Source organism: Hemiscyllium ocellatum, unplaced genomic scaffold (assembly GCF_020745735.1).
Source record: "Hemiscyllium ocellatum isolate sHemOce1 unplaced genomic scaffold, sHemOce1.pat.X.cur. scaffold_716_pat_ctg1, whole genome shotgun sequence".
Taxonomy (NCBI): domain Eukaryota; kingdom Metazoa; phylum Chordata; class Chondrichthyes; order Orectolobiformes; family Hemiscylliidae; genus Hemiscyllium; species Hemiscyllium ocellatum.
Genome location: NW_026869194.1, coordinates 169,062 through 194,888, shown reverse-complemented (window position 1 = coordinate 194,888; position 25,827 = coordinate 169,062). Strand labels below are relative to the sequence as shown.

The 25,827-nt window shown below is 38.7% G+C and overlaps 1 non-coding gene across 1 annotated transcript; it reads right to left on the bottom strand.

The window, feature by feature from the left end:
* Positions 1-5,941: 5,941 nt before the first annotated feature.
* trnah-gug (transfer RNA histidin (anticodon GUG)) lies at positions 5,942-6,013 on the bottom strand. Its single transcript has one exon. It is a non-coding gene; the product is annotated as a tRNA-His (tRNA).
* Between the last annotated feature and the right edge of the window lie 19,814 nt (positions 6,014-25,827).

Genomic DNA, 25,827 nt, shown 5'->3' with positions numbered 1-25,827 from the left:
AGGAAGGAGACAAGGAATGCACGCAATATTCCAACAGTGGCCTAACCAATGTCCTGTGCAGCCGCAACATGACCTCGCAACTCCTGTACTCAGTACTCTGACCAATAAAGAAAGCATACCAAACGCCTTCTTCACTATCGTATCTACCGGCGATTCCACTTTCAAGGAGCTATGAACCTGCACTCCAAAGTCTCTTTGTTATGCAACACTCCCTAGGACCTTACCATTAAGTGTATAAGTCCTGCTAAGATTTGCTTTCCCAAAATGCAGCACCTCACATTTATCTGAATGAAACTCCATCTGCCACTTCTCAGCCCATTGGCCCATCTGGCCCAGATCCTATTGTAATCTGAGGTAACCCTCTTCACTGTCCACGACACCTCCAATTTTGGTTTCATCTGAAAACTTTCTATCTGTACCTCTGATGCTCGCATAAAAATCATTTATGTAAATGACAAAACATAGAGGATCCAGCACCCATGCTTGTGGCACTCCACTGGTCACAGGCCTCCAGTCTGAAAAACAACCCTCCACCACCACCCTCTGTCTTCAACCTTTGAGGCAGTTCTGTATCCAAGTGGCTAGTTCTCTCTGTATTCTGTGAGATCTAACCTTGCTAATCAGTCTCCATGCGGACTCTAGTCGAACGCCTTACTGAAGTCCATATAGATCACATCTACTGCTCAGCCCTCATCAATATTCTTTGTTAATTAGTCAAAAAACTGAATCAAGTTTGTGAAACATGATTTCCCACGCACAAAGCTATGTTGACTATCCCAAATCAGTCCTTACCTTTCCAAATACATGTATATCCTGTCCCTCAGGATTCCCTCCAACAACTTGCCCACCATCGAGGTTAGGCTAATAGCCAGTCTCAATCCCTTTTTCCTAAATACTAGCTCCGTGGACGATTACTCAGGGGAACTGGGTTACAGTAAAACCATTGAGTGCCAATGGGATACGATTAGGTTCTCATTTGTCAGAGTTATCATTACTCTATTTCATCCTTGTGTGGACAAATCTGATTCCAATCGCTGTCTGATTTCAATTTCCAACTCCCTCTGTGCTTGAAATTTCAACCGTTGCCTTACATAACTGTCTCCACCTGCCTTAATAATATATAAGGCCGCTGCAGGGGACAGCAGAGATTTACGAGGATGTTGTCAACACCGGAGAAAATGGAGCTCAGTGGAATTTTTTTTAGGCTGGGATTATTCTCCTTGAAGCAAAGGAGGCGGAGGGGAGCTCTATAAACACATAATTACGTTTATAAACATTCAATATTCGTGGGACCTTGACAGGGTAGATATGGGCAGGTGGTTTACCCTCAGGTATGAAGCGCACCAGAGGACATGAATTCAGAATTAGTTATTGCCTATTTAGTTCAGAAATGAGGATTAATTTCTTTGCTCAGGGGCCAGTGAATCGGTGGAACTCCTAACCAAAACTGTTGTTGAGGCTGAGTTTTCTGTATTTCCAAACTGTACCAGACTGATATTTAACCAGAAAGACGATGAAGCTCTGTCGAGGTAAGGCAGGAGAATGGAGTTGAGGATTATCAGATCAGCCATGAATTCATTGAATGGTGGAGCAGACTCGATGGGCTCAATGGCCGACTTGCAATTCTACATCATTTTGTCTAACACATTATTTAGTGATAAGTTTAGAATTCTGTGGTGATGGGATGTAGTGATAGAAAAGTTTTCTCAAACTGATCAGATAGACCAGCAACGAGGCTCATAAGCTGATGAACAAGAAATGTGCTGTCGCCTGGAAACAACAAATGGCATTGTGCACACCACAGATGGGTATGTGCAGAAGGTGTGATTGCTGATAAAATTGGGGGAATCTAATGTTGTTGGCAAGATGGTGATCATGCTGGATGATGGATCGCGGTATGAATCACACAGCAATAGTTTGTGAAAGAATGTAAAATTTGTTTCATTAAAGAAGTTTTCTGCAGTTCCAATTCCACCTGACTGTTTAAAATACTGATCAGACCTTTATGTGGAATGTTACATCAAAATATTCATTCACAACACCACTGGATAAACTATTGATCTAATCTCTCCTTATTTGTTTCATTTGATGTAAATTCAGAGAAAGTCAAGATGGAATGAAAGGATGAACGGAATGTTGCACTCAATTTTATTATCCCAATTTAACTTACAACAGAAACAAATTGCTTTATTCCGACTTTGATGTGGTATAGATTTATCACAAATCTCCGGTGCAATGAAGGGCAAGAGCAAATTTCTCCATCCAATGTCTACTAAAGATGCGAGGCACGGAGGGAAACCACAGCTGCGTTTGATAGAAGTAACAGCCAGAGTAGGATTCAAATCCACACATGCATAAAAAAATGCAACCATCGCTTTAACCTTTGGGCCACTTTAGCCCGTGGCAAAGGGCGAATCCACATCATTATGTTTCTGCTTTCAGCGGGACAATAGTACCAGCAAAATCCAATGAATTTACATCGTCCTTGGAAGGAATACCTGTCCTTGATTCATTCCGATTCGGAATTGTCTCAGAATGAACCAGCGAACAAGAAATTCCCGTCACATTCACACGCACATTTAGTCTTGACTCATAATTTCTTCACATAGTTTCTCTCTCACGTGAAGAAGTATATATGGAGAGAGAAGTGAAGGTGATGTATTAGCTCGATAGTCTTTCTCATATGACTGAACCCGGACTGGGTAAAATTCCCAGAAAAGCAGTTTTGTTCATTTCATTTTATTAATTTTGCTGCAACCTCACTCTGTTCATTGCAATGATCGGAAGTGAATTGGATTTCTATCATTGGAACGTTTAATGTTGTATTCAATTTTGCTCCGAAAATATTTCAGTTTAAATGAAATACTGATGAGAAAAACAGAAGGTTGAACTACAAGAAAAGATATCAGTTTTGATGCTTAATTACTTTGGCAGATTTCAGTGGGTATCAAATGAACCCAACATCACGGCGAATATCCTCCATTTAAGGCATATGATTAAAGCAGGAAATCGATACTCAAGAGACGAGTCACTTCCTGTTCATTATTGAAGATCTTCCCTTGACAATATACCAAATCGGCTCTGTTGCATTTATAATACTTCATGGGGAATATTAATTTAAATCTTTCAAAACTCTTAATTTTTTTGCTGAATCTTTTTTAGCTGCATACGTTTCCGATTTTTCTTTACATCTAAAGTTATCCAAAGTAGACTTTGTTTCCTCGCACCTTCCATCCTCCACACCCCTCTTTTACACTTTTACCTGGCCACAGGCTGTCTCTCTCTCCTGGTGAAACTCACTGCTTGTGTGTCTCGAAATATGCCTTTCCAAATATTTTGGAAACGGATTCTCAGAGTGACAGAAATTCTATTCCCATCATTTCTTTGTCCTACATCGATATTCTTGAAAGAGTGACGTTCAGATATTTACCGAATTGAAATAGAGAATTTACCACCTATTTCCTCTCTCCAAACCTCACATACCCTGGAAAACTTACATTCGGTTTTATTTTGTTCAGTTTCAAATTTTCAAACACACAAATAAATAAAATTCTATCCCCACTAAACGCTGTCAGCATAATATCTAATGTCTTTGTACCCCAGTAAGCGCTGGCATTGTCCTCTCTCTGATAGAATCACGGATTCCCGACAATGAAGAAAGTACAATTCAGCCAATCGAGTCTGTAAGGACACTCTGAAGAAAATCTCAACCAGACCTAGCTCCAGTCTCTATCCCCGCATACCTCTGGCTTGTTATTTCAAATAAACCTACTGAAATAAAAACCTGGCATCGTGTGACTTTATCACTGCGTTCCCTATGACTAATTCACTTAACTTATTGAATTCACTCCCTGGACACATCAGCGCAATTTAACATGGCCAATCCACCTAACCTACAGACTTAACAGCAGAGTGAAATACTGAGCAAAGGTACCATCACATTGAACACTATCTGTATCATGTTTAATGGCTTTACACACTGGTAACTCAGCCTAGTGAAAGCAAGCTGCGCCCATCGACCCGAATTCAATGCATCCAAACGCGGTTCTACGCTGTACAACCTCATTAGTGCTGCTGGAAATGATTCTGCACTCAGATCTGAATGGGTTTACTCTGTTTTCTTCCTCAGATTCCTGCTTTAAATAAACATATCAGTCAGGAACAACTCTATATAATGGTTTTCATTGCAGCACAAACACAATGTGCAGTTTGCAGAAGTTACGTGTTAGCACTTTCACTGACACACTCTCTCCCCAGGAGCTGCAGTCCTTCCCCAGCTGATTCTGACAGCACTGTCCTTCCTGTGACACGTCCCACCGAGAATGGAAGGCCAGGCATTAATAACCTTCACTGGATAACAGAGTGACAGATTTAAAACATTTTCGATGCCCCCAGCGGAGAATTGAGTCCTGAGACAGGAGGGGACACTAACCACGATACTGTGGAGGACAACAACATCGAAGGAAGCCCTTCAGCCTGTTGTGCCCGCACTTGTCCAACACAACTGCTCAACGACCTCAATCAAGTTTTCCATCGTTTCGCCCATAGACTTACATTCCTTGTCATCACAAATTCACATCTGAATTTTTTTCAGGTTAAAAATGTTTCCGCCTCTCTGACCCTTTCCGCACATATAATCAAACCTTTCTGCCTTTTCCCGAAATCTCTTGGCCCCAGTGTTCGATCCCTCCATCAATAACAAACGCTTCTTTCAGTCTATCCTATCCATATCCGTCATTATTGTGTACATCTCAGTTATGTCTTCTCCAATCTCCTCTGCTCGGCGACAAACAACCCCAGTCTGTTCAATCTCTCCTCATAAGTGAAACTCTTCTGCCCAGACAATATCCCATTGAATCTTTCCTGCAACGTTCGCAGTGACATCACATCATTGCTATACTGTGAGTTGCAGAACTGCACACAGGAATCTAGCGAGAGCTAAATTAACTTTTTTCCTATTCTGTTACAGAATGAGGGCGTGACTGTCTCGGGAGTATTGATTGCGGTCCCTAATTGCACAGCGGGTAGTCGAGACTCAACCGTATAGCAGTGAGTCTGGAGTCACATCGAGGCCTGACCAGGTAAGAATAGCAGGTTCCTTCCTCAAAGGACGTCAGTGAACACGATGGTTTTGTTTTTTTCAACAATTGGCCATGTATTTATAGGTGTTATTAGATTCGTAATTCCAGATATGTATTGTATCCCAATTCTAACACCTGGCATGGTTGGAGTCAAACCCGGGTCTCTGGTCCATTTGCTCTGTATCTGAGTTAACAGTTCCGTGGTAACAGTGCTCGGCCATTGCGGAAAACCCGTGAAACTAATCTGTCTGAAAGAAGTCGCTTTTCCTCGATATTGTCCTGTGTCATTTTCCTGAGCTTGACCGCCCATAATCGCAAGTCCATATCAGTAAAAGCTGCTACCTGAGGATTGGCCTCACAACAGCCGTAACCAAATGGATCAGTTGATCTGCAGGTCCCGATGGTGGGCTTGGGGCACGTTCACCCAGCAACGGTGACCGCAGCAGCACAGACTGAACACTATCAATGTGAGAGTCTGTGTTCGATTCTGCAGTGCCTTAATGAAATAGGAAATGACTCCGCAACCACATGATGAAAGAGCAGTGCTCCGAAAACTAGTGCTCAGTTAAACCTGTTAGACTCCAACCTGGCGTTGTGTGGTTTTTAACTGTCTACACCATAGTCCAACACCGGCATCTCTAAATTAATGTAATGGGGCTGTGGGATGAAAAGTTCAGTTAGTGATCGTAGGAGGAGTGAAATCTCTGAGAACGGGTGGATTTGAATTCTGACATATGAAATACAGAGATGTGAGCGAGCAGAATTTGAAGGGAAAAGATCATCACCTTGGAAAAAATTACCTTATCCAAGGAACTGATTCCTTTGTGTTTCCCAAGAGCTGCAGCAGATAGAGGAATTACTGCCGTGACTCGGATTCGAACCGAGGTTGCTGCGGCCACAACGCAGAGTACTAACCACTATACGATCACGGCATCCCACAGATGAGAGCGCTGATAGTGTGCAATAAATACAGTCTCATAGGACATATTAGGCAGCGCAAATAATGCACAATATCAGTGCTAAGCGAACAGTGGCAGATATGTGGGAACTCAGAATGGGCTGACCGTTTAATATCGGTTCCCCCAGAGGCTGTGGTGATTCCATCATTAATATGCTGAAGGCTGAGATAAGTAGATTTCTCCAAAACATCAAAAACTTCGGGGAAAGTACCGGTATTGTTGAAATGTATGCTTCAATCGTAATGCAGTTTAACATTGGCTACTTCACCAGTTTCCCCACACAAGGCAGTAACCACTGCTGCCACATAGTCCCAATTCCCAGCCCCAGAATCAGAGGAACTGAGTAGCGCAGTCGCGAAGATGTGCGAAAAAGCTTTATCAGCCAGTGGGTGGTTGGAATTTGGAATATACTATCTGCATTGTTCAGAGCGACAGAAAACCTTACAACCTGAATAGATATTCAGATGTGAGCTTGTGATGCCAAGACATATAAGGCTGTGGAGTAAGAATTGTGAAATGTGATTCAGTTCATTAGGCAGTTGTATTTGAGAAGTGTGGCCACAATTGGTTGAAGGGCCTCCTTTGACACTCTTGTTCTCGGTAGTATAGTAGTTAGTATCCCCGCCTGTCACAGGGCTCAATTCTCCGCTGGGGACAGTGTAAATATTTTAAAACTGTCGCTCCATTCCCAAGTGCGGGTATTGATACCTGTCCTTCTATTCTAGATGGGGCATGTCACAGGAAGGACAGTGCTGCCTGAATAAAGGTGGGGAAGGACTGCAGCTCTCAGGAAGGCTGTGTGTCAGTGAACGGCCAAACACGTGCCTTCTGCAAACTTCACCTTGTGACTGTGTTGGAATGAAAAGTATTTGACAGACTTGTTCCGGATTGAAGTGTTTACTAGAAGCAGGAAGCTGAGGAAGAAACAACGTAAACACATTCAAATATGAGTGCAGAAACATTTCCCGCAGCACGAATGAAATTGTAAAGGACAGAGTACCGTTTCGATACATTGAATTTGGGTTCATTTATTCTGATGAGGCTGTTACCAGGGTATAAAACCATTGCAAAATGATACAGCATTTACTCAGTATGATGGAACATTGTCTCAGTAATTCGCACTGGTTTTCAGAGGGAGGGTTGGGTTGATTGGCAAAGTTAAGTTGTCCTCTCGTGTCCAGGGAGTGAATTAAGTAAGTTAAGTGAATTAGCCATGGGAAATGTGGGGATAAGGTCAGAAATCACAGGACGTCAGATTATACTCCAACAGGTTTATTTGAAATCATAAGGGGGGAGGGATTCCCCTTCTTCAGGTGAAATATATGGAAATAGGGAGGGGAGGTGGGTCTAGGTGAGATGCTCTTCAGAGAGTCGATACCGGCCCGATTGACTGAAATGCTCTTTCTGCACTGTAGGATTCTGTGATTCCATGAATTGATAATGACGGGGTTTACTGGGGTGTAAAGCCATTAGAGAAGATGCTGATGGGGGTGTACTGAAGATGAGATTTTATTCACTTGTCTTCTTGGAAAACTGAGAACAGTTATCCTTGAACCAAGGAAGACTTAATTTTTTTTTTGCAGGTTATGAAATGTTTGGTCAGAGTAAATAGGTGGAAAATTCCATCTTTCAAGTAAGTAAACATCTAGATATCAGTGTTCAATATCTTTAATCAAACCTTTGAAGGAGAAAGAAATGATGAGAACACAATCGCTGTCACTCCGAGAATCTGGTTTTCAAAATATTTGGAAAGGCACTTTTGTTAACATGCAAGGAATAAATTTCACAAGGAGAGACACAGCGTGTGGGTAGGTAAAGGTGTAGGGATGGGGTGTAGTCGGTCGGAAGTTGTGGGGAAACAATGTCTAAGTTAGTTGACTTTAAATGTAAAGAAATTCCTTTAATGTGTGCAGCTGAATAAGATTCGGTTCCAAAAGTCTGCATTTTGAAAGATTTGGCATAATATTCCACCTTAAGCATTGTAAATGGAACTGAGTGGATTTTTATTTATTGTGAAGGGAAGATATTACATAATGAATAGGAAGTGACCAGTTGCTTGGTGAACGACTTCCTGCTTTCATCACATGCGGTCAGGATGTGAGAACAAACACCATGATGTTTGATCCATGTAGTACTCTGTGAAATTTGCCAAAGCAACGAGCAACAAAACTGGTGGGTTTTCTTTTGCACTTTAACCCTCTGTTTTTCTTAGCAGTATTTTCCTTAAGCTGAAATAAAGTCAGAGCAAATTTGAATGCAACATTAATCGTTCCAATGAGATATATCTAATTCACTTCTGATTATTAATGAACATTGTGAGGTTTCAGCAAAATTAAAATGAAACGAACAAATCAGCGCTTCTTGCGATTTAATCCATTTCAGGTTCAGCCAAATGAGAAAGGCCATTGAGCGACAACATCGCCTTTATTTCCCTCTCCATGGCTGCTTCTTCACGTGAGAGAGAAAGTGACATAAGAAATTATGAGTCAAATGTACGTGTAAATATGAAAGAATATTCTTGTCCTATTTCATTCTGATTCAGTTCTGACTCAGAATGTATCAATGACAGTTATTCATTCTGACCAGCATGGCTATTTATTGGAATTTGCTGTTATTATAATTCTGGTGAAGGCAGAGGCACAATGGAGTGGTCATATGTCACCCCTCTACAAAATGTGCAGTGGGGACCGAGAGATTATGGTAGTGGGTAATTATACCGCTGTGCTCCACATTCACAGGTTCGAGTCACACTCTGGTTGCTAACTTTATGTACCGCTCTAGCAGTTTTTATTTGCAGCTCACACTCTGGTATACACTGGATCGAGAATCTTGTTCTTGCCCTTCACTGCACGGGAGATTCACAAATAATCGACACCACATTAAAGTCGAAATGAAGAATGAAAGCAGCCATTCTATTCAATTGTAGATGAAATTGGTGTAATGAGAAAGAACCCATTTTTCTTTCCGCCCTACATTCCATCTTGTCTTTCTATGAATTTACATCGAAAGAAAGACAAAAACAACCTACAGATCGGGAGCACAGACTTATCCAGTGGGGTTGTTCATGAGTATTTTAACCTAACACTTCACACAAAAGTCAGACCAGTATTTCACACAGTCAATCGGAATTGGAACCACAGAAAATGTCTCCAATGAAACAAACATTTCATTCTTTCACAAAGTTCTGCTGTGTGTGAATCATACAACGATCCATCATCCAGCGTGATCACTGACTTGCCAACTGTATAAGATCTAGCAACTTTCTTCAGCAATCACAGCTTCTGTACACAGCCGCCTGTGCTGTGCCCAGTGTCATTTGTTGCCCCCAGGTCACAGCACATTTCTTCTTCCTGAGTTTATGAGCCTTGTTCCTGCTTTGTCTGATCTGTTCAATAAACCTTTTATGTCACTTCATCCCATCCCCTCACAATTCTGAACTTATGAATAAAATAAGGCGTTAGAAGAAATGTTAAACCAAGTGGAAGTATGCTATTCAGCGCAAGGAGTCTGCTCAACCATTCAACGAACTCATGGTTGATTTGATTTGGAAATGCTGGTGTTGGACTGAGGTGTACAAATTTAAAAATCACACAACACCAGTTTATAGTCCAACAGGGTTAATTGGAAAAACACTAGCTTTCGGGTGATCACCTGATGACGGAGCGTCGCTCCGAAAGCTAGTGTGCTTCCAATTAAACCTGTTGGACTGTAACCTGGTGTTGTGTGATTTTTAACTTTGTACACCCCAGTCCAACACCGGCATCTCCCAATCATATTTTCCCTGTCCAGTAATGTCAAGTGACCTGTCGCACATAATTGAACATTCTAAATATTCCGACAGCAGGAGAAATCGGAGCTAAAAAGGCCAAACTAAAGCAAACATTAGACAAAATAATCAGCTCCAGAAAATTGTGGAAAGACCAGTCAAAGAGGTCACAAAGGTTCGAGAGATCCAGTCACAACCAGCCCGAGAGTTGTGCTTTGAAGAGTTTTATGCAGACTTCCTGGCACCTTGACTTGCAGCCAGTGCCTGAGCGTTATACACCTCGCTTGATAATGACGACAAGTGAAGGGTGTTTTCATGAAACCCATTGAATGCTTAGAATCCAGAATTTTGGTAAAATGTTGTAAAATATTTCCCTGATCATGGAAATCAGCTCAACATTATTGAAATCAAAGTACTCGTAATGGTCTTCAAGACCACCAAATTACTGTTCGGTGAAATACGCTTTGTACGTGCCTTATTGTTCTCAGGATGAATAATCACAGCAAACATCACCGTCTCACCAGATCCAAACATACGTAAGAGAAACCTTATTATAATTTACACACTATATCTTTCCCAGACCCATGATGACACCTTATTTCTTATGACTGAGGATACTACACGTAACATGTATCGAGATGAAGCAAGTCCTGAATATAGGATTTTTTTCTGATAGATTTCCAAGCCAAAAATTATGATAAAAATTTAATTGTGGCTCATTACATTGTCAAAAGATCCCCCATTAAATGTATTCATCTGTTTATTCAGAGACAACATTGAAACAAATACATTGATAAATGCTGTTGACTGTATGCTTCTGTGAAAATAAATCTCCCTTATGACTTACTTTCTTTATAATTCTGACTCAAATGTCTAAATATTGATGAGATGAAAAATTGCATGAATTAAGTACAATGCAGAATTTGTTCTTATTATATATTATATTTCTTCAGAAGAAAAGTAGAGAAACCAAGTATAGAAATCTTGAAGATCTGAGAATTTTGAATGACAAACCATTTCTGATCAATGTTCACTGAATGTCTAATGTCTTTCCATATCATCGTGCCAGAATTTGCATTCTCGGCTGACAGATTAAGAAATATCTAGTCAACATCAGAGCAAATCCATTTAGAAATATTGAATCATTTACTTTGCCAAAGTTCTAAAATTAATTATCAATTCATTGTCATTCCAAAAATCACACAGTTTCGGTTTTGTAACAAACATCGTCAAATTCACATTTTAATTTAATCCAGTATTTCTTAGTGTCATTATTTTTTTTAAAAAAGTTCTCTTATTCCAGGATAACACAAATACAAACTAATTAATGATTCCTTATCCAACACTCACAGGTAATATCTGTTCCCTTCTCATTTGAATGTTCACTGAAATCATTGGATTAATATTCATCCTGACATATTAAGAGAGGTCTGATTATTTTACACTCCAATAAATGCTGTTCATTTTTACACATGACGGGCAGCTATATGAGATTTCTAATCATTTTTAAATTCGCTATGAAATGTTTTTAAGATTAATTGTTGTTAAAATCTAATAGTTAAGAATTGACCAAATCCAGTGTATCTAGTTTTAAGTGTGTAGTTAAGGCTCAGTAACATGAACGCATTGCATTTTACAGATACCAATGGTAGCGAATGGTGATTTTTATTTCAATTCTTGAATCTTAGTTGATTTGCTGTTCTGGGCTGCACCCACCTGGAATAGAATGGCCCATATTGGCTCATACAAAATGTCTGACTTTCAAAAACAGGCAGCCTACCTTAGAACTAAAATACAAGGTGTCAGGGGGTGATAAACTAGACTAACATTCTGTTCCAGCCTTAAATTAAAAGAAAGCACACTACCAATGGACCGAGTCCAACGCCAGGACTACAACATTCCAGACATTTCTTTATAAGAGCATGCCGACATACAGACAAATGACCAATCCTGATCTTCATAAATGAAAGGATAATTGTCCCAATAAATGAATAAACAGCAGCTGCAGGGTGCAGCCCAGTTAACTCACTAAGCAGCTATTATGACAACAGAAGAGTTCATTTGTCAGATATAGTTATTATTTTACAGTTACTCAGAACATTAAACAAAGGTTCTAATTACAGATGTTTGAGTATAATAGGGGAAATTTGCAACATAAGTTTGATACATGTAACCAATGCCTACTATAAACATCATAGCAAAGCATTTAGACTGAGATTTGAAGTTACTTAGTTTTAGGAATTAACTTCACGGTATGATGTTGATTGCCCATGAATTATGAAGTCCTGACAGAAGGAGTAGCTGTATAATTTTACACAATATAACGAACTTTATAACACAAGTCATATTACTAATCTTATAGCAAGTAAGCTAAAATTAACTGTCTTTTCTATTTCTTTGTACATACATAATTAAGACAGAGAAAAATATAAGGAGTAATTGGCTTTGATATAATGACTAGCAGAATTCAAAATTTCCCAACTGATAAGGTATCCTGAGAGGCCCGAGAGAGTTCAGGAATAACTTTGGAATCTATGTCAATAAGACGCATGGAAAGTTCCCAATTGGAATATGGGGATGTCCATGAGAATGCCGATCTGCGATTATGTGATTCAATTGGGTGTTTGGATGAGGAGGGAAGGGCTGTAACCACATTGCATGTGGCCATTGTGATGCAGAAAGTCCATAAAATGCTGCTCTTTACTGTATATGTTACAGTGTGTCATGGATCTCCCTTCCGTGATTGGCCTCGGGGATGATCCCTTCATTAACTGATTGCTGCACATGCCTCAGCTCAGTCTGCCTCCTGAGTCTTCATTCCCTGTCAGGGGAAAACACTTCTACAGCTATGATGACATTTCAATTCAACATAAACATTTATTGTGTGTGAAATGATTACATTCAGAGCGATATAATTTTCAGAGTAAAATTGCTTTACATTTACTTTTTTTAGTGTACAAGGAAACATTTTGATTTTATCAATTGGTTCTTTTGGTCAACCAACACGAAGTTTTAAATTATTGTAAAGACTACAATGGGGGAAACGGGAATGAGTTTTCAACTCAAATGTCAAATGAAATGACTGCTTCCTTTTTTCAAACAAGTTGCCCTCCAAAATGATTTTTATTTTCATTTCACGGTAAGAAAAATATTGCTTGGAAATGTTGACAATTCTCCTTTTCCTCCCATATTAGATGTCAGTGAACAATAATCACACAATTATGAGAATTCCTTTCCAGATGAAATTCATTGACTCTATGTTTTGTTCACAGTAAAAGTCCCATCCGTGGCCAAATTCTTTCCCTCCTAATTCTGAAATAAATGTCAAAGGATTTATTGTGATAAAAATTACATCAATAAAATTGACATGACTCTTCAAGAAAACTATTGGAATCATATAAATCTTGCAATGTCTGCATTTTTAAACAAAATCTTTTTTTTCAATTGCTGCTGAATGTTTTTATTTCACATCATAGAGCGAAGTTTTATGCTTTAATTTTCAGTTCCCTAATCTTAATGAATATCCAATCAACATCAGAGAAAAGTGTTTTCAAAAATATTAAGTCAATTTATCTGTTAGGATTCTTAAAGCAATTATCAATTACAATAATTGAACAGCAATTTAACATAGACTTTGTAAAAATGCAGTGTTTAAAAAAATCAATCATTATTCCTGATTGTCAATGCTACTATATTAATACCTATTTGTTCAGGCCCATGCACATACCAAACGACCAAGAATATCCCTGGCAATATTCATTATTAATGTCTGATTTTTGCTCAGGTGAAATATAACAATTATCTCAGCCGTTGAAATTCAGAGAGCTCCAATTACTTTTCCCTACAATATTACTCTTCATTTCTACATATTACTCAGTCTAATATCAAGATGGGATATCTCATTATTCTCAAATTCACGAATATGTATTTTTAAGTCCCTTTATTGCTAATATATTTTATATCTAATAATTGTGTAATCCAGTAAGGGCTACAAATGTAGACTTATGTTTATGTGCAATAAATACTGCAAGGACATTGCAATGTACAATCTCTCAATCATTGTGAATATTGCATTTATTTTAAACTTGGAAACATTTTTGAATTGATTTGATTGTAATTTACTTCGATGCTGACACATACTGTATTTCCAGTCACAATGTCTGTAGATTATATGGAGGTATAATCGTCCATTACAATAATCACAGTATCTGCTATATACTTTCTTCTGGTCACTCAGAGCAAAATGTATCTAACTCCACTCAATCAATATTCCTCAGAAAATACTTGAGAATGTTGCAGTCATAAAGCTTAAATATACAAAGTCATGATAGTCATAAATTTTCTCTTGTTCTGTAGATCTTAATTAATACAACACAGAATTTTATGCTCCAGTGCTATGAGGAAAGACCAATGACTTCTCAGTAAAATAAATAAATGCCACTTGCTATTATTTATTAATTTTTAATTACTGGTCAGTTTATCAATTGTGAGAGTTTTGTTTTTAGCTTTCCAGTCATCTAGTTATATTGAATATGACACTTAAATGGTGTGAAAATATCAGGGTGTGCTCATTTGAAAGTTCAATTTGCATACCTCTTACTTATCCCGTTAATTGCATGATGGTTTAAGAACGTTTCACTCAGCAATCCTCGTAAATATTAAAAACTGTCTGATTTTAAATCAGATCATTCCCACCCAATTATCGATCTGTTCCTAATTCATGTAAATATGTCAATTTTATCGAACCCAATGTTCACACTAAACAACACACATAAAGCAACACAAAGACTTCCATCACCATCTGATTATTGTTCAGTAAAATACCTTATTGCTCCTGAAACCAATGACAACAGTAACCATTTGTTTACTATTCCATGCAACATGTGCAATTGATATCTTCTATTTCAGTAGTTAAAGATGATTTATGTTGCTTAAAACAATGTTTCTACTTTATCACAGATATTGACTGTAACACAATCATGCAAACAACAAACGTTTTGTCATTCTAATAATCTTTAAGTTGACTTATTTTAAATTTATGTGCAAGAGATATTACAAATTACAACCATTTTTGAAGTATAATTCAGCAGACCTAAATTTTGAATTTGGGAAAGACTCCATTTTTGCAAAATGGAAGTAGTTTTCAGTTTACATAACACATGAAATGACTGTGTTTTAAAATCACGTGCTGTGCAAAATGATTATTAGTTTCATTTAATTGTAAGAAAAGAACTGCTTTGAACATATTGATTCTTTTTTGTCTTTTCTATTCCAACATTATTCATCACTGTACAATAATGAGCAATTTTTATAATTCCTTTATGTACCAAATATCATTGACTGCATCATTTGTTCACTTTCATGCTCACTTTCATTATCTATTAACTTTCTCCCAAATTCTGACACAAATGTCTGAACTCCGTTCATAATATTAATCATCTAAATTAAAATAACATGTCTCCATGAGGAAACCATTTGATAGAAATTCATATTTTTTGTGTTTTCTGCAGTTTTTAGTCAAGAAAGAAAAAATTGTTCTCTAATCACTGGTTCAGTTTTTCTTCAATTCATAAAGCTAGTTACTATATTCTATTCCACAATTTACGAATTTTAATAAATATCCAATCAAATCACAGCAATGTGTTTTTGAAATATTGAATCATCTTCATTGCTCATATTGCAACATTAATTATCACGTCATTGTCATGATAATACTTGCACAATTGTTTAAGAAAGTCTTTTGAACAAGTAAAATGAGATTCAGATTTTAATTTGACCAATATTTTCTGAGTACCAACACTACAATATGAAACTTGATTTTCAGGTCAAGTTTCCCACAGTGGGTCCAAGGACTTCGCATCCAACATTAATTGTGACTGTCTAATGTTTGCTTATTTGAATGATCTCCATAGTCACAGACTTTAAATTCACAGACCTGCAATTACTTTTCACTGCAATAATTCCTGTTTGTTTGCAAATATTCCTCAGTCACATAGCAAAACGAGATTTCTCATTATTTCTAAATTCATTGATCGAATTTTATATTCCGTTGTTGCTCATACCTATTAATTATTCAATCCAGTATTTGCCGTAAATGTGGAATTACGGCTCTTTACATTAATAACTAAATATATTGTAGTGTATAATCTCAATCATTAATAATATGAATTTTTACTTTACTCGCGGAAACATAGTTGAACTAATTTAAATATATTTCACTTCGATGCGAACATTTGTTGTATTTCTGATCACAATAAGATTTAAGTATTTTTCATGCAACAAAATCATGTAACATTCCGGCGTTTTGTTAAGTCAAATGAAAAAGAATTAACATCTCTGTATTGTCTCATTAAACAATGACAATACATTTTGAATTTTTCGAAGTTGAGCATTGTGCAAAGAAGGGATGTTGTCTTCAGCAGAATAATCGCATTGACTGACTAATTCACAGAATCTGCTGTTTATTCTATTTGCGTTCCCGAAATCAAAGTGACTAATTCTGCTTGTTCTAAATTCCTGGAAAGTATTTGATAATGTTTGAGTCTTAAGGATGAATAAGTCGATGGAATTGCATTGATTTTTTTTATTGGAAAGAGCTTACTTCAAACATTTCAGGCACATACACTACTTTTCTGCAGTGTTGCAAAGATGAAAAGCAAGTCAATTTCTCCATCAGTGAAACAAACAAATGTCACTGCCCGTTATTCATTAGTTAACTCATTCCCAAATTTGTTGTTAAACAGTGAAATTCACCTGAATATTGTTGTGTCCTTTGATCATATTAATTTTCTAATTATTGCTCATTCATGATTTGTTAGTGATTTTTATTTTGCACGTATTTCACTTTTTCACTTCTTGCATGGGAATTGGGCATTGAGAACAGAGGATCAGTGGTTAGCACTCGTGTCTTACAGTGTTATTCACTTGGGTTTGATTCCATCCTCGGACACATGTATGTGTGGAGTTTGTATGTTCTGGTTTTCTCCCACAATCCGAATATATGCAGGTTAGGTTGATTGGCCATGCCTAGCTGCACGTTCTGTTCAGGGATGTGTAGGTTATGTGCATTAGTCAGGGGTAAATGTCCAGTAATCTGCGAGAAGAATGGTGCTGAGTGGATTATTCTTTGGAACGTCAGTGTAGACTTGTTGGGCTAAATGGCCTGTTTCCACACAGTAGGGATTCGATAAACTTAGAATTGTGTTTCGCTATCCAAAACTAAAAATTTTTTTAAACGTTGCATTTAAAACTTACCTTTAAGTGTCAATTGTTAATCTTGTAAAATATCTCAATGTTACCGAAATCGATGTTCAAACAAAACACTGTACATAAAGCCACAAAAAGATCTTCATGCCCATCTAGTTACTGTTCAGTGGAATAATCACAGTAAAATTTTATTGTCGAGGAGATCAATCACCACTATCACAGTAAGGATCTGGTTATCATTCCCTACAATAAATTCAATCGGTGTCCTCAGTTCAGTCGTTATACAGCATATTGGTTGTTCAAAGCATGGTTATTCTTTGTTATGAATGGCCAAAGATTCTAACGGCAAGAGATGTTGTTCGATCGAATTCTCTGCATGTTCTCATACAGGTTTTCACTATAAATATTGCAAAAAATGTGTCAATTTGGTCTTGTTCAACTGCTGATGCTAACATTTTCAGTTCATGTTCATTAAACATATTTGTAGAAAGTGAGGAAAGCTGTAGCATTGGAAAAGGGAAGGCACATTCAAAGAGCAGGAGTATCGGCCTGTCGGGCATTCGGCCACCATCAAAAAAGATTCCTGATGAAGGGCTCATGGCCAAAACGTCGATTCTGCTCGTCGCATGCTGCCTGACCATGCTCTTTTGACATTAGAAATATTTGTCTGAATATTCAGAGGTAATACTAAAGGTTGCTTCTGTCAATTTAGTTTACTGTGCTTTCTATTCACTGAAGTTTTCATGTTAATTTCTCGTCTTTTTATTCTTAAGTCTGATACAAATACAGAACACATTAAAATTCACATGAATTATAAGTTTGATTTCTCGACAAGAAAACCAATGGAACACAATATAGAATTCTTGAACAGCCGACACGTTTGAATGAAAAAGCAATTCCTTCCAAAATATGATTGCCCGTCTGTATCTCTCTTTCAATTCAATAATCCTGCAAATAGTTTATAATTGCCAGTTGATCTCTCTGAATGAGTACCTAATCAATGTCAATGTAACCAGCTGAAACATTAACAACAGATTGATAATTGGGTGTTACAGATCTTATTTGAAGTGAACAAATGTTTGGAATTTACTTGAATTCCACCAGGAAACATTCTTGAATCATAATACAAGAAATGAGATATGTGAGAGATCTGCAAACCTTATTTTGAAATGAACAAACTCCAATATTGTCAAAGTATTTCAACCTTACGGTCAAAATGAACAGGTGAATGGAAAAATAAAAACAAGTTTGTGGCAATTCATAAACTGAACAACAATTACAAATTCACTTTGATCAAAGGACAGAGTAACATTTATATGAATCACAATATTTAGTTACAAAGTCGGCAATCAGCTGACTGACAAGTAATAGGTGAGAGCATTTGTTAGTTTACTGAAGAAGATATCAACTTTATTTCCAATTTATAGCACGAGAAAATAATGTTTAATGTGTTTCAATTGTTTGGACTTGCCCCTTTGCAACAAAAAACAGATCAATCTCATTACTTGGAATGTTGAATTCTGCAACATTTTCAAATATTCTCCAGGAACTTATAAGCGACAGAATTAGAAACAGGTATCCCTACTATCCGAAAGTAAAGCATTATTATGAAACCTTTCATAAGCTGAAAAGGCGTTGGTTGAAGAAGCATTAATTTATATGGGAAACAGCTCCACTTTTTTCGTAAAAGTGAAAATCCTCTTTAGAGTTCTTACAGTTAGAGACAACAGGGACAGATGTCAGTCTTTTGTAAAAGCAAGGTGGCAAAAACGAATTTTCCAACACATATTTCTTGGTAACCTGACTCAAGTAAGTATCAGATTTTGTGATTATTGATGTCATAGTCAAAAGCAGATCTAATATTAGATTGAAAAGCAATTCAATCTGTGCTTAGGTACTCTCTAATCAACATTCAGAGCAGCTCTGCATATATTTCTGTTGAAGGTGTGATTTGAAGCCTTCCCTCGGGTCTAGTAATAGAGACACTGCCACAGCTCCACAAGCTCCTTTCATAATGTTCCCACTCAGGCCGGCAGGACTGTAATATTATGTTTAATGTGGTTACACAAATGAAAACTAATCAGCTGTTTATTGCAGTAATTTGAATGGGAATTGATTCGGTAGTTTCTGTGTGTAATGGACTGGAAATTAAACAATATTTTACAATAACAATAGAATAAAGGAATGATAGACTTAAATAAACAGGAATCTCATGACAATTCTTTGAAATACAAATTGACAAAACTGTATGATTATTGTACTTTGATTTGTAAAATACATCAGTCATTCAATGTGAATATTCAGCTGAAGACAATTCCCCTTCCTTTCAACAATGTACACCTTCCACAAATTCAAAATGAACAGTCATTGAAAAAGGAAGGAACAAGCAGATGTTAACTCTATTTTCTGTACGTTAGCATGCGATTAATTTTAATTAAGTTTTATATATGTAAAAAGGAAACTCTTATTGTCGTTCAAAATACAATAAATGTTAGCGTGAAGTGAAATATAATCAAATCAATTCAACTTTTTTCTCAGTTAAAATATAGTTCAATATTCAAAGTAATCGAGTGATAGTACACTGCAATATCTTTACATTAATTCAGTGCTGAGACATAATTCCACATTTATACCCCTAATAGTGAAGCAAACTTGTGCCAGGAGTCAGAGGACGTCGGGGAGGTCCTTAATGAGTACTTTGCTTCAGTATTCATGAGTGAGTGGGATGTTGTTCTTTGTGAGGACAATGGGAAACAGGCTGATATGGTCAAACCAATCCATGTTAAGACGGAGAATGTGATGAACATATTGAAAACTCATGGGAGTAGAGAAGTGCCCTGGGCCAGAAAGGACATAACTTAGGTTGTTATGGGAAGCGAGGGAAGGGATTGCTGTGTTTTGGCAATGATCTTTGCATCCTCACTATCCACTAGAGTCATACCAGATGATTGGAGGGTTGCAAACATTATTCCGTTTTTCAACAAAGGCAATCAAGATAATCCTGGGAATCATTGATGAGTCAGTCTTACATCAGTTGTGGACAAATTATTGGAGAGGATTCTGAGAGACAGGATTTATTTGGAAAAGCATAAATTGATTAGAGATGGCCAGCATGGCTTTGTGAGCGTCAGGTTATGCCTCAAAACCTAATTGAATTATTTGAGGATGTGACAAACATGTTTGTGAGGATAGAGTAATGGATGTGGTGTATATTGATTTCAGCAATGTGTTTGATAACGTTCCCCATGGAAGGCTTATTCAGAAAGTGGTGAGACACGGGGTACAGGATTATCCTGGTATCATGATTCAAAGTTGAGACATTTGTGTCAGAGACTGCAAGGTGGTGAGTGAGAGAGAAATAAATAAAATAAAAGCAGAAAGGAAAGGAACTGGTGAGCAGAGGAGCTCCAAATGTAGTTTCTCACCCTGCCTGCATCGTATTGGGTGAGCTGGAACACAGACTGTCAACCAACGGCCTTACACAGTCAGAATCATTCCTTACAATGTTCCAGACACCACCATCACCATCCCTGCATGTCCTGTCCCACCAGCAGGACATGGATGTAACTTAAATGCTGGAACATGCAGGGCTATGGACCAAAGTCTGCAGAATAGGATCAATGTGATTTATTTGTCATTTCTCCAGAATATTAAACTCCAGTCCAATTTGAAAATGTATTAACGTCATCAGACTTGAACTCCAAATGTCAGATAAAATTATCAGAAACTTACAGCACAGATCGCGGCCACTTGGCCCATCCTATGTATGTTGCTGTAATAGAACTACCCAGGCTTTACAATGTTCTGTACTCACCAATGAGAGCAACAATTTCAGACTGTGAACTCTGCCCTCTATGTTGTTATTATCTGTTTTTCCAAAATATTTGACAGCTGCATACCTTGTTTCCTGGTTTCTTTCCCAGCCCTAATTCCATTCCATCTGACCTTGAGGGACTACCATTTCTGCTGTTTAATCTCTCCCCCCTTCCCCCGTGTGACAGACTGTCTTTTTGTCCTTGTCTGATCCCCACCTTCCTCACAATCTATTACATTTCTGATGTTTCCCAGGCCTCTTTAACATTCATTGTGGCCCCTGGGTCACTGGCACAAGTTTAGATATCTCTTCTTCCAGAGATAATTGGAAATCTTTCTGGTTGCAGTTTCACCCAGATTCTATTTTTTAAAAACAGAACATTTGTGTCAGAGTCAAATCTTCGTGAGCCTTCATACACATTTCCGAGCATTTGGATGTAATCTGCGACCCTCCCACAAATGTGCAGGTTTGCTCTATTGGCCATGCTCACATGGCCTGTAGTGTGCAGGTTCAGGCCGGTTGGGTTAGCCATGGTAAATGTGGGGCTATGGAGGTAGGGTGGGAGAGCAGTTCATTGTAGGCTCGATGGACTGAATAGCCTCTTTCTGCACTGACAGGATTCTGTGAGTCTAACTAGTTGTGATTGTCGTCACATTTTTCTAATGCCAGGTTCATTCAGTTCATGTACACACGCTGCCTTTGTATTTATGTGGGTTCTCACTCAATCCTTTCCTTCTGTTTTACATCAATTTCACACTGTATATGAGGGTGAGAATGAATTTGTAAAACAAATACTCCAACCGAAACCTGCACAGGTCAGCTGGCATAACTCACAAGGAACAGAACAATAATAAAGGATTCGTCACAAATCTTACAGGAAAATAGAGCTTATAATCACCAGGAAAGGCTGAACAATTCAAAATGTTTTTTTTCTCAAGAAAAGAGGAGGCTGAGGACAACCTGACATAAGGAGGAAGCTTTGTTTTTGTGGGATCAGAGATTTGAGGTTGGAATCGTTGGGTCTGAAACATGTTTCATTACCCCAGGTCAAAGTTGCTATCTAAATGTGTATCTTTCTTTTGTCTTTCTGCCTGAGTTAACAATCAGATGGGTAGGTCAGTGTCTGAGTGCTTTCCCAAATCCCTGATTGAATCTGCCTCCCCCACAATCTCAGGTGTCTCCGCACTCATTGGGTCACAGAGAAACACTGCCGTTACAATGAGAACTGTCTTTGCTGTCGCCTCTCCTCGAGTTTCTGCCTAATCCCCACTTCCCTTCATTAAATCCCAGCTGTCTGTAGTCCACCCACATGGACATGTTGAAGAGCATGACAGGAGAATGGATTGAAACAGAGAGTTCAATAACCAGAATGAGAGAGGGAGGAAATAAATGAGGTTTCTGGATCCCAGAGGATACAGACTCCAGGCTGAGTACTTTGTGGACATTCCCGCAGTAATACAAGACAGCATTCCATGATGAGAGTTAATACCGGGTGGCAAGACAGGGAGCCACTGATCTTCAGCAGGTTTAGTTCAAACACAGGAGGTTTGTTCAGTCAGTAATGGTGAGTTAGACATGGATGTGAAGTGAACAGTGAGGGGAAATGTTACCAAAAGCCACAGATGGACAACTTTCATTGGAACATGAGGAGACCATTCAGTCCTTCAAACCTGCTCTGCCATTCAATAGATCATGGCTGATTTGTGGCCTAACTTGCAATTTTCAAAACTCTCCAAATTCATCAATAAACTCCTCTGAAACAGACAAGATGAATATTGAACAACGAACCATCTGCAAACCAGAAACAAAAACAGACATTGCTGGAAAAATTCAACAGATCTGGCAGCATCTGTGGAAAGTGAACCTTTCGGGTCCAGTGACTGGTCAGGTGACCAGCTGCAGCTGACCATTCTGCCTGTTCTGTAACACTCTTTGGAACAGGTTCTGGTGCGAGGGGAATGAGATTGTCAATAATAACTGAGAGAAACAGGAGGACGGGCTCAATAAGAATAAAACCCATTTTGAAAAATGTGTTGCTGGAAAAGCGCAGCAGGTCAGGCACCATCCATGGAGCAGGAGAATCGACATTTCGGGCATGAACCCTTCTTCAGGACTGCAGATGCTGGAGATCAGAGTCAAAAGGTGTGGTGCTAGAAAAGCATAGCCCTGAAGAAGGGCTCATGCCTGAAACGTCGATTCTCCTACTCCTTGGATGCTGCCTGAACTGCTGCATTTTTCCAGCAACAAATTTTTCAGCCCTTATCTCCAGCATCTGCAGTCCTCACTTCCTCATAAAACCCATTTTGGTCTTACACTTCTAATTCAACTGCAAAAATTTTTCATTATTATTTCCAAAATAGGATATTAGACCAGAAATCAACTCCTCATGTCATTGGGCCTGTGAAACGGTTAATTCTGACCTGGTCCAGCCGACATGTGAATCCAGACTCTGAATAATGTAGTTGACTCTGAACCATCTCCTGGGCAGTCAGAATGGATGACAAATGCTGCCCCAGCAAGTGACGCTGTGATCCCATGAACAAACAAAACAAATCCAATCTCTGTGGTTACTTGTGAACCCGTCGGTATTTCATCAAGCTGGATATCTGAGTGAAATGCATCTCACACTCAGAGCAGGTGAATGGCCTCTCCCCAGTGTGTATTCACTGAAGTACAGTGAGGCTGGATGGTGTACTGAACACAGTCCCAATGTGAGAGCACCTGAATGGTCTCGCACTGGTCTCCTGTGACGGGGAGAGATGATATCCACCGTCCGGGGGGATACAGGGTAAAGATACCTCCAACAGGGGTCTAGTGAGAGTAGATCAGGACAATCTGTTCGCATGCATGAACGAATCAATAATGAGGATGCACTGATGTAAAGGGATTGACAGAGGAAGCACATGTGACATGAGACAAAATGTTTTCATGCAGAGAATGTTTATGGTCAGGAATGCACTGCCAAAGAATGTGGTGGAGTCAGGTACAATGAAGAGAATCGAATTGAACAGTTACTGGAAGAGGACGACTGGGAAGGTTAATGGGGTAAAGGTAGAAGAATATCATTCGGTGAGGTGATCCTTAGGAGAGCTGATGAGGCAAACAGCCTCCTTTTACGCAGTAATAATTCTGTGAACATTTCATTCTGAGACCTCTGAGGAAATATCAGGGCAGGGTTTGCAAAGAGGTCAGACTGAATGGTGGTCTTGGTGAACAAAAGTGAGACACAGACAGAGAGGGGTTGAGGGATGGATTGAATCAAATGTTATCAATTTGCATGGACCCCAACACTACAGCAGTTACAAACGGGAGTGATCAAGAGAGTGGAATTAGAGTAGCAAATACATGTTAAACATTTATGCAGCTAAAGAGGATGCTGGGTAAAGATACCACAGTTGGTGTTGATTTCATTCCAGACACACCAGCCATGGAGCACATCCTTCCTGTATCTGTCCTATCGAGCACTTGAAGAATTTTGTTCATTTCAAGTGTTTCATTTTAGATACTCCAAGAACAGTTTCATGCTCTTCAATCTCTCCAGCCAGGGCAATGCTGTCGTTAGAATTCAAATCACTGATGCATGTTACTGGCTGCTTCATGGACTGAAACTGGCAATTGAGACTGTAAGGTTACTGTATAAAATATCTTCAGTTGTATTGGCAGATTGCCAGACGCATGAGGGGCTTTAAAAAAAACACAACTTGCAGGCATTGAGTGTCAGAGCACCTCCTGTTGTGGGGGCATCCTGTTTCGATATGATCTATTGATAATTGCTAGAATTGACTTGCACTGGCTCCGTAGAAGTGGTCAGAGAATTATAACTGCCATTGGAGCAGGTAACAAATTTCTCATGGGTTAAAACTTCTAAATGATAGAATAGGTTTGGGTTCCTCTGGAAAAGTGCACAAAGTTATTCAAAATGGTCCTAATTTACTTTCAGAAACAAGTGAGAGAAAGGCACTTTTGAGTGGGAGCAGTGCCTGAGTAAAAATGAAGCCAGAAGATTCCAGCTAATGTAAGACAGTTTGTTTTAAAAGTACTTACCGGTAGCGGGCAGCGGTGGTTTTATTTTCTCTCTTCACCGAAAGAGCGGGAGCAGCAGGGGAAGTGACGGCTACCAGAGGGGCAGCCGGGAAGGAAAGCAGTGAGTATATAAATCAGGAAGGGGTGTACAGACTTCCTAACAGTGGTCAGGACCAGGGGCACAACATGTACCGGGAAATAGAGAAGGCATGTCAGAAAGGCAAGGTCACAGTGATCATGGGAGACTTCAATATGCAGGTGGACTGGGTAAATAATATTGCCAGTGGATCCAAAGAAAGGGAACTCATGGAATGCTTACAGGATGGCTTTTTGGAACAGCTTGTCATGGAGCCCACAAGGGAGCAGGCTATTCTGGACGTAGTGCTTTGCAATGAACCAGACTTTATAAAAGATATTAAAGTAAGGGAACCCTTAAGAAGCAGCGATCATAACATGGTAGAGTTCAGTCTGGAGTTTGAAAGAGAGAAGGCAAAATCGGATGTAATTGTGTTACAGTTAAATAAAGGTAATTATGAGAGCATGAGAGAGGAACTAACGAAAATAGACTGGAAGCAGAGCCTAGTGGTGAAGACAGTAGAGCAAAAATGGCAGGGGTTTGTGGTTATAATTGAGAACACTGTACAGAGGTTCATCCCCAAGAAAAGAAAGATTATCCGGGGAGGAATTAGACAGCCATGGCTGACAAAGGAAGTCAGGAAATGTATCAAAGAAAAAGAGAGATCCTATAAAGTGGCCAAGAGTAGTGGGAAATCAGAAGTTTGGGAAGATTACAAAAACAAACAGAGGAAAACAAAGAGAGAAATAAGAAAGGAGAGAATCAAATATGAAGGTAGGCTAGCCAGTAATATTAGAAATCATAGTGGAAGTTTCTTTCAATACATAAGTAACAAACGACAGGCAAAAGTAGACATTGGGCCACATCGAACTGATGCTGGAAGCCTAGTGATGGGAGATAAG